A 13,848-nucleotide genomic window follows, 5' to 3' on the forward strand; every position below is an offset into this window, starting at 1 on the left:
ATACATTTGTGAGATAGTATAACTTCATGGAGTTTCCTTGTATAATATCTCAAACAGATTTTCTCAATTTACTACTTAGTTTTGAAAGTCATTTCAAAAAGGTAGTTCAAAGGTAAATCTTAGTACCACTTTCAATCCTCGGATAGATGGTCAAGCAAAGCGTATAATTCAGACTCTTAAGGATATGTTGAGAGCTTGTGTCATTGATTTTAAAAGTAATTAGGATAATCAGTTACCCCTTATTGAGTTTAAATACAACAACAGTTTTCACTCAGGTATTCAGATGGCTCCTTATGAGGCTCTTAATGGAAGGAGATGTAGATCGCCAATTGGTTGGTTTAAAGTTGGTGAAACCGAGTTGATAGGGCCAGAATTGGTTCATCAAGCCATGGAGAAGGTGAAAATCATTGAAAAAAGGTTACAAACCGCTCAAAGTCATCAAAAGTCCTACATTGATGTTAGGAGAATGTACTTAGAGTTTGAGGTGAATGATTGGGTGTAATAGAAAGTTTTGCCCATGAAGGGTGTTATGAGATTTGGGAAGAAAGAAAAGCTTAGTACCTGGTAGATTGGTCCTACCAAATTATTAAAAGAGTTGGAAATGTACCTTACGAGTTAGAGCTACCATCAGAGCTAGCAACCTTTCATCTAGTGTTTCATACCTTGATTCTTAAAAGTGTTTGAGAGATCCTTCACTCATTGTTTCTACAAAAAAATATTAGTTTGTAAGATAGCTTGTCAGATGAAGAGATTCTACTTCAAATTCTTGATCATCTAGTTTGCAAATTAAGACCAAAGAGGTCGCTTCAGTCAAAGTCTTATGGAAAAATCAATTTATTGAAGTGGCTACATTGAAATCTGAAGAGGATATAAAATCTAAATACCTGCATCTATTCATTTCTCTAGATTTGATGTTGAAGGTACTATTCCTTTTCCTATCTCAGATTTAGTGCCTTCTTGAGTATTTGAGTAGTTATTGTTGAGGTTAGGTCTTTCAATTCCTGCATTGCATTCGTGCCTTGAGTAAATTCTTAGCTAGGTCATCATTCGAGGATGAATGATCCCAAGAAGGATATATTGTAACACCTCATCCCATTCTAACTTAGATCAAAACCGAAGAACCATGAGATAGTAATGAAGTGATCATTGTCCAATGGCCACGGGTGGCACCAATGATCCATAGGAATATCTAAGAGTCCTAGGTTTCTATTCGGAGATCACCACTGGACTTAGAAAAATTTCGAACCATTAGAAATCTTCTACGATGAATTCTATGCCCCATCGAAGTTTCCACAGACCATATGAAGCATCTGTATATTGGTCAATGCCTTGTCATGACCCAAGTTCCATAAGCTCACTCTATGAACTATCAAGGATCCTACGACTCATAGGGTCATTCATAGACTCAAGTGTCACATTCCATTAGCTACAAGAATATGCACCCAAATCTTACAGGGTCTTACGACCCGTCTGATTAGCCTTACATACCTGGAAGATTGATGATCTAAGCGAAACTCAATGAACTTGGTTGAAATGCTTGAACCCTAGTTTTTCTCCCCTCTAATCATTGTTCTTAAAATATTCTAAGTGTTAATGAGGGAAAAGCATCATTAGATACTATTAAGTTACATATTTTAGTTCCAAAATGTCCAAGCTTTGGTTTGAGAAAGGTGGAAAAAGATAATTTTACCCACACTTAAAATTGAAAGGGACTATCAATGGCTTATTATACAAACCATTTATAGGTCATTCTATGGACCATCTGTTGGTCATTTTATGGATTGTAAAACTTTCTATAGGCCATAGAAGACCCTTCGTAGAGGATGGGGTCCAAATTTGACTTTACTAGTTCTTGGTAAACCAGGTTAATGGACACTTTCTATGGGTCGTAGACCCCATGATGGCTCGTGGGAACCAATTTTGGAACTCAACTAGGGAAATTGGGAGAGTATCACTTTGGAGGGTGCCCTTGGATTCATTTGATTCAACAAATAGTTCATTTGAGTCTCTAAGTACTTGATTGAAGCAGACTGAGAGCTAATGGTTTGAGTCAAATTCGATACATCGCTTTTGAGATCCTTGACTCCATATCTGATTACTCAACCCTCTTAAGGATGTGATTCATCATCTCTTCAATTTTAGAACCATCTGGGTTACTCACACTTGCTTGTCCATGGGGAGCATCAGATTTTTGGGGAGATACATATGGGTTTGAACCCTTATGGTTTTACCTATCATCACCTTTAGCTTAATCTTGCTCACTCCATTGTCTATCAGGTGAGAACCCATCAAGTACCTCATATCTTCATCAAATGGAGCATAAGATGTTTCTTTTTCACTCAAAGTTGAATTGCGCTCTCCAGTGGCATTTAAATTTTTTGTTCTGGTACCTATCATATGATTTGCTAAGAGGTCAACACTTTTCATAATCTTTGCTATTTTTTCATCACATTGTTCCTTGTTTTTATCTTTTCATTGGTTACCATTGATGTCAATACCGATCAACCATGAAATATATCGGGTATGCCATGCCATATTAATCTTGACCATTTGATTCAAAAAATTGGACACTTAAAGATAAATGAGGTTCTTGAATGAACATCCCTCTAAGTTATTTACTATTGTTTGATTGAACTTATCCAATGAGCGATAGAAAATTTTAAGTAGCAATTGGTTGGACAATCAATTATTTAAACACTCGATCACCTTCTTCTTGAACCTCATCCATACTTTGTGTATAGCTTCACTCAATATTTTCTCAATATTATTAATCTCATCCCATAATTTGAGCATTCATGAAGTGGGAAGAACCTTTCAAGGAAAACTCTCTTTAACTCCTCCCAAGTAGTAATGGACCCTTGAGGTAACTCTGCAATCCATGTGGTTGCTTCACCAATTAATTAAAATAGGAATAATCATAGCCAGATTGACTTTTGTCTAATATTGTGTATATTGAAAGAAAGGCACACTTCTATGAAATTCTACAAGTGCTTGTTTGCATCTTCAACCGCTTGGCCTCCAAATAAGCCTTTCATTTGTAGAAGATGAAGCATAGGACCGTCTGTAAGAGAATTTCTTTGGATACACCCAACTTCGCGGGTGCTTTATTTACGGAAAACTCATTTTCAAAGACAACATATCATATACTCTCTTCATCAACCACTTGTTCTATCTTTCCCTATTTTTGACAAGTAACAACATAAAATACTATGAAATAAGAACTCAAATTACACACAAGTTTGAATTTAAAATCAATCAAAGATGATCGTTAACAAGATCCTGGCAACGGCGCTATTTTTGATGATTTTTTGCTCAACTATGTGTCATATTTAAGAGCATAGGCGGTCATTTGCAAAACAAAACCCAACTTATGAGGTAGGGGGTGAACCACAATGACTGAAAAATGGCACCCCTCTTCAATTGATTCAAAAACACAAATAAATTAGCAATTATAGTTCTCAACAAACATATATATAAGTGGGAATTTTAGATAACAACTATAATTTGTTACTATCAAGTAATGAATATAGAGACTTATAACATTGTTGTAAACAAAGACTGGAGAGGACTAGGGGTGTATGAATAGCCATAGGAGTTTTAACTTGAATTGGCCAATATTAACCTCAACAAAAGAAATTGGTACATGGATAGCATTCTAAGCCTGATATTCTCTCGAACTATCAAATGTATGTCTCTCAGTTTCTTTCGAACACCAAGATCTTTCAAACAAAATACCAAACATTTCTTGAGTAGATAGACTATACCTAACTCACATCATTAAATGAGAAATTACTTAGATTATCCCATCCTTTGCTCGAACCCATAAAGTAATTTCAACAAGATCTCACTATTGAGTCTTACCCAACTCTATTTTGATTTTCCTTAGATATCTTTTTTTTATGGGAACAGACCCTACACGAGGCTCCCACCTCTCGTGCACAGTCAAGGGTTGAGCATCACCCCAAGCCTTATCATAAATAACAAATAGAAAAATACAAGGAGAGGGACATAAACCTTACCTCCACTCCTAGGTTGGTTCATAAGTCGGCTAACCTACTAAGGTCAGCTGACTCATCCCCAAATACAAAAAAGGACTATCTAGAAACTAAAAAACAATAAACCTATGGGAGGACTCCTCCCGATACAAGTCGACTAAGAAAGCATAAATGAGGGAGACTCTCCCCTTCCATGAGAAAAAATAAAGTAACCTACACTAGTCCCATTCAACTATGCTACATATCATACATAGCTAAATTGAAGAAGAACAAGGTACAAAACTTCTATGTCACATGGGGTGAGAAAATTCTTTTCATCTTTGCCCTTTTTAGTCTTTTCATACCAAGTAAGTCCAAATGGAAGGATGTATCAACATCAAGATCATGATTATAAGAGCTAAGAAGGATGAAAAAAGGGAAAACAATATAGAGTTATAGTAGGCCACAGCTGGAGTTGTTGTTGAAGATGATGTGGGGTTGAATTGTTGTAAGTTGCAACTTGTATGTGATGCAGCTGTGGCTTGAACTGCTGCTTAAAGGTTCAACTGATGGTGCTTTACACCTTGGAGGGTGCTTATGTGCCTGCACACAAACAAATAAGCAAGTAAATAGCTCCAAGTAGCTTGGATGCAGGAGGGCTGCTTCAGGTGTTGTAGCATGGTAGCTGGAATGGATGAATTATTAGCTGCCCATCCAAGTGCAACCATGCACTTTGTAATCCCTACACCTGTAATAAAATAAACAACCCTGCATAATGAGGCACAAAGGCTGAAGATCTGGGGTTTATTGGAAGCTGCTAGAGTAGCAATGTTACAAGAGGCTCAGCAGTGTGCATAATCTTGAGAGCTTTCAGGTTGGTGCACTCTAGTGTTGCAGTGATTGAAGTAGCCAGCAGGCAATGTAATGGAGCTTTAGATGGTTTCTTTGATACTTGTTTGCATTGTAGGAAGTCTAAAAGAGGCTTCAACTTCAAAGAGATATTGCCTTTCTTTAGTGTGCCTGCATATAACAACTTAACAAGAAACAAATATATAATAAAGATACTCTAAGAGTACTTAAAAGTGTTACAGTTGTCTAGTATATCATGCTTATGTAAGCTATAGTATCCTGCAATAGAGAGGCATGCTAATTTATGCTGCAGTTCTGCAAGCTCTTAGGAAAAAGAAGATGATGAGGGACTAGTGGTTGGTTTTTGCAAGTCTCTGATGTTCCTGCACAAGATGCAACAACCAATAGAAGGGAGGAGCTGCAACTCTATGATTATACCTGCAAGGCAGAAAATAAAGAGAGGGGAGTTTATTATAATTCTAGATGCAAGATTAGAGTTTATGAGACTAGAGGAGCAAAAACTAAGGGAGACTCTCCCTTTTACAGTGGACCTAACTATGAATTCTTCAAAGACAATATAACTATGAAGTAGATACATTCAGGTTGAAGAATAAGTTAGTGCACTAGGAAGTACTGCAGGGGAGAACTCAGGGTGGCTTCTTGATCTTATTGGTTCTTCTTCTCTTGAAGTTAGCCATGCCCAGTTTGTCCATTTCCATATGAGCTCTGTCTTCTTTAGGTAGGTCTTGCTTGGTGAAGAAGAGTTCAGGAGAAGTGCATTTGTGGCTATGTTTAGACAAGGAATCAGTTATGTAGTTGGCTTCTCTGAAGATGTGGTTGCAGTTGAAATCTTGGAATTGGCTGATGATGTTCTTTAAGTTGTCCAGCTGCTCCTTGATGGGCCAAGGGGGTTTTGCTTCTTGTTGCAGCCACCTAGTAAGAAGCTGAGAATCCACCTCCAAGTTTACCTGTGAGTAACCAAGATGAAGGCACCAAGAGAGACTAAAGATGGCAGCCTTGATCTCTGTTTGATTGTTAGTTCCTTTACCTAGGGGGGTTGCATAGGCAAAAATGAGATCACCATGAGCCTTCCTAAGGAGTCCCCCTCCACCAATGTTTCTAGGGTTGCCAAAGGCATTGCCATCAGTGTTAAGATTCACCTTGGGAGCAGCTGGTTTAAGCCAACATATAGGGGTTACTTTGGTATCATGAAAGCACTGCTCAACCAAAAGGACCAGGTCCTTCCATTTATTAGGCCAGACCATATAAGGAAAAGCTGTGGTGAGAAGGTTGTAGGTGTCTTTGAAGATGGAAACCTTGACTTTAGTGAGATTAGACTGCTTCCCACTGTATTTGGAATCACATCTATTCTTCCATAGATTCCAACAAATAAAGATAGGAGTTGCACGGAGAATGAGTTTGTAGGCCTCATTCTTATGTTTTGAAGTCCACCATCTCATTAGCAGGTTTCTAAGGAGAGTGTAATCAGTATTAATGCCCAAAGAGTCAAAAAATAATCTCCATACATTATGAGCAAAGGTTCCTGCAACAAAGGTGTGATCAATGGTATCCTGGCCAGGTTTATAACAACAATAGCATTAAGAGGGAGCTCTTCCAAAGCTTATCAACTTCTCATTGGTAGGTAATTTTCCTCTAATGGCTCTCTAGACCAAGAAGGAGCATTTAAAAGGAATACACTTGTGTCAAGTACATGAGTTTAGAATAGTCTTTGTCCTTTTATCTCTAATGATCTCCCATACAGAGGAGAAACTGAACTCCCTATTGGCACTAGGTATCCAGCAAGGCAGGTCCTGATGGAAGGGGTGGTAGCTGAATTGAGTTGCTAAAATATTAGGGACAAATTAAGGAGGGGCTTCTTGGATGATGAGATCCAAATTCCATTGGCCATTGGTTAGGAAAGCTAAAACTTGGGTGTTGTTAAGCCTACAGCTACTAGCAGAAAAGTGTGCTAAGGGGCCAATACCTAGCCAATTGTCCCACCAGAAAAGGCAAGAGCCAGACTTGATTTGCCACTGAATGTGAGGCTCAATATTGTGCTTGTTGTTCATCAGATGCTTCCAAGTTAAAGACTGACCAGTGTGCCATTTTTTGGAGATGATATTGTCCCTCTGACAGTATTTGTCCTTAATAAACTCTCCCCACAAAGTGTTCTTACTTTTGAGGGTCCACCACTGCTTGTACTGAAAGGATTTAGCAACATCATTGATTTGTCTAACTTCTATACCCCCTTTATCACAAGGATAGCTAAGATTCTTCCATGAGGACCAGTGGTACTTTCTCTTATCATTTTTCCACCCCTAAAAGAAGTTAGCAGTGATGCTTTGGATTACTTGATGATGGTAGAGGGAGGGGTACTGGCTGATAACAAGTGTATTAGCATGGATTGAATAACATACTTGACAAGAATAGCTCTTCCCACATAGCTCAATATTTTTGCATGCCATCCAGTGATCCTGTTAATAACCTTTGCAATAAGATCAGAGTAATAGATAATTCTTTGTCTGCCAATGTAAATAGGACACCCCAAGTAGGTTATGGGACTACTCTTTTGGCTAAATCCAGTGATCCTCTTGATTCTCAAGACAACAGCCTTGAAGGCATTGGATGGAACCATAAAGTGACTTTTTTTTTTGTTGATCAATTATCCAGATAACTTTTCATAAGCATCTAAGGTCTTCATGATGAGAGTCAAGGTCTGCTTCCTTCCAGAGGCAAAGATGATGATATCATCAGCAAAGTTAAGGTGGTTGATTTGAGGGCCCTTTAGAGCCATGAAGAAACCATGAAACTGAGGGTGGTGATGAAGACTGTTCATGATCCTAGAGAGAACTTCAGCTCCAAGGATGAATAAGGATGGGGATAGAGGATCACCCTGCTTAAGACCCCTTGTAGAATGAAAGAAACCATGCCTGGATCCATTAATTATAACAGAGTACCAATTGTCTGACATGATTCTCTAAGCCATGTCAATAAATCTTTCACCAAATCCTATTCCTCTCAGAACCAGGTAGGTGTAGGACTATGATACCCTATCATAAGTTTTGGCCATGTCAAGCTTGATCACAACATTGCCCACTATGTTAGGCTTTTTGATCTGGTGGATGATTTCCTGGGCCAACATGATATTCTCAAATATGCTCCTATTCTCAACAAAGTCAGATTAGTTAAGAGAGATGAGATTAGGAAGGATAGGTGCAAGTCTAAGAGAAAAGAGTTTGGAAATGATTTTGTTGGTGAAATTACTCAAACTTATGGGCCTGAATTTAGAGATTTTGGTAGGGTGGTTTACCTTGGGGAGAAGAACCAAACAGGCATGAGAGAAATACTTAGGCATAGTCTGACCACAGAAGAAGGAAATGACTACACTAAGGAGGTCTTCTTTGATGATGTCCCAGCATACTTGGAAGAATTTGCCATTCATCCCATCAGGACCAGCTGTTGAGTTGGGATTCATGGCAAACACCACAGTTTTCAGCTCTTCCATAGAAGGTGTGGCTTGGAGGGCATTCTGCTGATCAGTAACCATAGGAGTAATGCACTGAAGGTCCTGTTGTTGAATATACTTCTCTTCTCCAGTAAAGATTTATTGAAAATGGTTACAAGCTGCTTCAACTATCTCAGCATCACCTTACACCCAAGAGCCTTCATCATTTTGGATCCAATGAATGTACAGCTTCCTTCTCCTGCCTCTAATCAAAGCATGGAAATAGCTAGAATTTATATCACCCTCTTTGAACCAGTGCAGCTAAGATTTCTGCCTGAGAATGGCATCCTCCATTTTTATGTATCTAATATATTCAGCATTGATAGCATGAAGCTTGGACCTGTTATCATTGGAATTCATGTTGATCAGGTTTTCTTCAGCTTGTCTAACAGCTTCCTCATACTCTTTGACTTTAGCATAAATATCACCAAACTGATTTTTAGACCAATCACTGAGAGTGGTGGCAAGTCTCTTCATCTTTTTATGGAAGATCCACATAGGATTACCCTCTATGTGTCTGCTCCAACAGTTTTTAACAAGCTCTATAAAAGAAGGATGTTCGGGCCAACAATTAAGAAACTTGAAATAATTGATGGGGTTGTGATGTTGATCAACCATTTCCAAGAGTAGAGGGCAGTGATAAGAGCCCACAGAGGGGAGGGGAGTGATGGAGATATCTCAATCAATGTTTTCAACCACTGATTTGTTAGATTAGAACTTCAATATAATAATAAATCCATTTCATACAAACAATTTAAGAGAAGATTAATCAAAATAAATTTAAGGTTTTACACCCCCATCTAGCACGCACACCCCTAGCTAAGAATTTAGCTACTCATAAAATAAGGAATAAAGACAATACCTATAAAGGAAATATTCATTCAAAGCTAAATTGATGAAAAACATCTAAATCCAAACTTTAGATGACACAATATTGAAGGTTTCTTTGTCTATAAGCTAAGAGTTCCTCAGTATCACTATGAATATTGTATCTCTTTAGAAACATCTCTCTATTCTCTAAAATGGTAAATTGAACAATAAGAAAAATGGTACATAATTGCACAAATCCCCATTTTAATCCTTGAAACTTTCCAAAGGAAGCACTAATTTCCATAATTGCATTTGATCTATCACCTTTCGTATCAAAACTTGTATAGGACCTATTAAAGGCCAATCCACAATTAAAAATGCCAGTTGTTACCTCACTTCAATATTTAGTATTTCTAAGAGATTCTGTGGTTGGAAAGGTAAAGCACCGATGATCCATTGTACTACACCAGATATAGTACGATACTAATATAACTTGCTTTAGTCCAACCAATAAGACGCCTGTCTTCTTTCATACGCTAGTTCCTCTTTTAGTGTACTTCTGTAGTTTTTAACTCCAAATCCTTTAAACCTGCTATTTCTAAAGAATGCAATGCATATAAAAGAACTAGGGCCTAAAGCCCTTTTAATTAGCATTAAAACATGGTGATAATTTATGAATTTGAGTCTAATAAGAAAATCTATCTCATCAACACGTGACTCAGCATCCATGGGTGAGCTCTAAGGCTAAAAGATCGAGCCCCAACTAGAGGTAGAGGATGACACTGAGGTCATGCGAGATAGAGTAAAGACTTTGGAGCCAGTGGTAGAGCCTTAGAAGGCTCCTACTCCTCGACAATTGGTAGGGTTTGGACCAACCCAACCACCACCCACACCAGCTCTAAAACTTCAGATGACTATTGATGAGTTGTTAGCCATGCTAGAGGGAATGCAGTAGGCCTTAACTCCAGCTATGCCAGCACTATAGGGTCATCTTGCAGCCGCGTCTCCAAAGATCAGCCAGCACTAGCACCCGTTTCCACCCATCCAGTTATAGCAGTTGCGGCTATGCCATTAGAGAAGCAGAAAATGCACAGAATGTTCTTTAGATTATCTTTTTTGATATTTTCTAGGGTATTGAAGAGGCTTCTTATGAGTTTTTGACTACTTTCCATGAGCGGCTATACACATTGGGATTAGTAGAGTCAAGAGGAGCCGACTTCACTTCTTATCATTTTGACATGAAAGCCAGCCACTAGTGGTATTCATACTTAAAAAGTAGACTAGTTTGGTTTTCTGAGGCTTTCTTCCAGGTTTATATCTTGAAGTGTCAGGGATCAACTCCATGATCAGTTCTCTTGATTGGAACAGGGCTCCATGACTATATTTGAGTATAAGTAGAAGTTTCACAAGCTCTCTTAGCTTTATTTATGGATTGTTAATGAAGTTGAGGATAGAGACTGAGTCTATGGTCTTATGGGTTGGTCATTGTTTCATCATAACCGTACCATAGAGTAGTTTTATTGTGAGGCCCAAGGGGGTAGCAAAAAATAGACTCGACATCAGAGAAGATATAGTGGGTCTCACTAGAGGGGTAAGCACTCATATGTAGGCCTCTCTAGTATTTATAGTAGGGGCAGTTTAGTCGTCTTGTTCAAAGGGCACTTCAAACCTTAGAGAGAGATCAGTATATTATGGATGGCCCAAGTTCAGGTCAGATCTTGAGAGGTTTGTCGTTGGGTTCTTTAGGCTATGGTGGCCATCATTTTATGGGAAAATCTTGAGGTTAGTGGGATCAAGTTTTGCCTTTGATAAAGTTTGCGTACAATAACAACTACCATTATAGTATTCAAATGGCTCCATTTAAGGCCTTTTATGGTAGGCATTGTCTATCTCCAGTCGGTTTGTTTACGGCAATGAAGCATAGGCCTCATGGGATAAACTTTGTTTAAGAGACCTTAGATCATATGAGGGTGATTCGAGAAAGGCTCAATATAGCTTAGAGTAGGCATCAGATTTATGCTGATCGTAGGTGCCGACCTCTGAGATTTGCAGTTGGTGATAGAGTAATACCTTGAGTATCTCCCATAAAAGGTGTGATGAGATTTAGGATGTGAGGCAAGATTAGCCCCATATGTACTGGGCCTTCTAAGATTTTAAGGACAGTTGAAGATGTCACTTAACCTCTAGAATTTTAAGCTATCTATCCAGTTTTCCATGTCTTAATGCTGCACTAGTATGTTCCAAATGAGTCTTATGTGCTCTAGTATGATTCATTCATTTTGTAAGATCTTTTAACCTTTGTGAAAGAAATAATTATTGTTCTAGTTAAAGATGTGAAACAACTGTGTTCTAGAGAAGGCATCGTCCAATTTGAGAGGCTACCTAAGAGACTAAGAAGGAGATGGGAGAGCAATTATGCGGTATATTTAAGCCTTTAGGTACTTCTTAACTCGTACTTTCATGGACCAAAGTCCTTTTAATTGTGGATGTAATGACACTCCATATCATTTTTGTATAACTCTTTTCTTTTCATCATTTAGAGCATTCATGTAGCAACCTCAAGTTATTTATAACTTGATGGCATTAACCGTTTGGTCGGTTCGTCATTCTTTTGGGATTTATGTCCGCTTATGTGGTTTGGAATTTTTGGAACTTGCATAGTTGAATTTGGTCAAAATATTAGGTAAATACCTCAAAATTGAATTCTAATGGTTTCATCAACTCTGGAAGGGACATATAGGCTAGTGTCATGGTCGGCTTGAGTTTTAGATCTTTCAGTGTGAGCTCGAACCATTAGGCAATTTAGCCTTTAAACTTTGGCCTAAGTTTGACCTTGGTCACATTTTTGGAAAAAGTGCCCAAATGAGAATTTTGTCAAAGGATATAGCTCTTAAATATTGAGTTTGGTCTAGAATGACCCTTCATGCGCTTCCCAGGATTTTTTATCTAATCTCGAGGCCCTTGTTGTAAATGGCTAAAAAAGGCACTTGGGTTTAGGACCCACTTTTTATCAAGATGACCTTTGTTGGATATTTTGACTGCTCCATTGATTCCAGAACATCCAATTTTGTGGGATAGCATAGTTTTTTTGCTTGCAAGGGATTCTCAATGAGTATCGAGTACCTCATCGAAGAATTTTTGAACTTGGTCAAACCTATTGATCCAAATCCGCTGGTACAGGCCATGTTTACTCTTTGTATTCTTGTGCCCAAGGATGTAATTTTAGTAGCCAATGAGATTGCCAACCACATCCACAGAGCCAAGGGATATGTTCGCAAAGCCTATAGTGGCACTTCCGCATTTGTGTGGGCCATGACTGGTTTGCGGAGGCATGTCCCTCTGTTTGCCTCATTCATGGTAAAGGTGCCTCTTTCATGAAGGTATGGATTTTAACCCTCCATGTTCATGGTATCCAATGACTACGTTCACGAAGGTCTATTGTGTATGATCTTTTATGTAAAAGACAAACGCATTCATCTCTCAGCTCCAAACATAAAACTTGATAACTCTCTTATTTTAGCTCCAAAATGAGTGATTTGAAATCATAGTGTTCAAAAATTTTATGGCCACATGAAAGATCATTTGTAGAGTGTCAAGAACCATTCGTTTGAGGAAATGTTGGGCCTAAAGAGGTTGACAGCCTTCTTTTTGTTTAACTTTTTGGGTGAATTCTTGTATCATGCTCTTTTGGGCTATTTCAAGCCCCGAATTGTGTTCCATTTTGGGATAAGAGTTTGGGAGCTAATTAGGACCTTTTGAAGGAGTCAATTCTAGAATTTCCAATATGGGTCCCATATTTCTATTTTAAACTCCAAAATTGGCCTATCTCAATTTCAATTATTTTTAGTGTCTAAACAACTGTATTAACGTTGTGATCCTATTTTTGATAGCATAGAAGCATTCAAAGGTCATAAAGAATGGAAAATCTCTAAAGAATTAATTTGGAGCGTGCGTAGTTGACCAAAAGGTAGGCTATGATTTCCAATCCTTTAGATTGAGTTTGACTATGTAAATATATGTTGATTTGTGTGAATTTGGGGTGATGACCTAGTTGATCATTTTTTGCTTTGTAGAATTCATGTTTAGGCATATATCGCGTAATTAGGGGCTATTGGCATGTTATCTCCTTTATTGTTGATCATCCACACCTTCTGGTGTGACTTGTTATAGTTGTTGTTGATGTTGGAGCATGCTTGGCCTTAGTATAGGCTTAGACTGGTGTTTGTTATAGACTTGCATAGCATGGAGCTGATAGGCCTTAGAATCTCTCTGACGTTGCTTCGAATGGATTAGCTCCTTGTAGACTGATATAGCAAACTCGGGTCTGACAGTCTGAGCCTTGAGACCTTATATCCACAACTCCCTACTTTCTTCTACTCTTGTGTACTTGGTTTTTGTTCTAGAGGCCACTCGTTAATCCTGGTTAGATTTAGTTTGGGCTTGGAGTGATTTATTCATGACACTCGATGTGGGGTTCTCCTATTGATGCTCGTCTAGCTGCTGATCCAAAATCTAGCTGACTTATCTCTATTCTTGGTTAAATTCCTTGATTCACTCCATTAAATTATGGTTTAAGTCCCTACCTCTATTATTCTCCTCGATTAGAGTCTTTAACATACCAATAGCCTTGGTTAGAGTCCTTGACTATCTTCAGCCTTGGTTAGAGTCCTTGACTATCTCTAGCCTTAGTTACATTCATTGGCTATCTTC

The sequence above is a fragment of the Solanum dulcamara genome, chromosome 1 (genome assembly GCF_947179165.1).
Source record: "Solanum dulcamara chromosome 1, daSolDulc1.2, whole genome shotgun sequence".
Classification (NCBI taxonomy): Eukaryota; Viridiplantae; Streptophyta; class Magnoliopsida; order Solanales; family Solanaceae; genus Solanum; species Solanum dulcamara.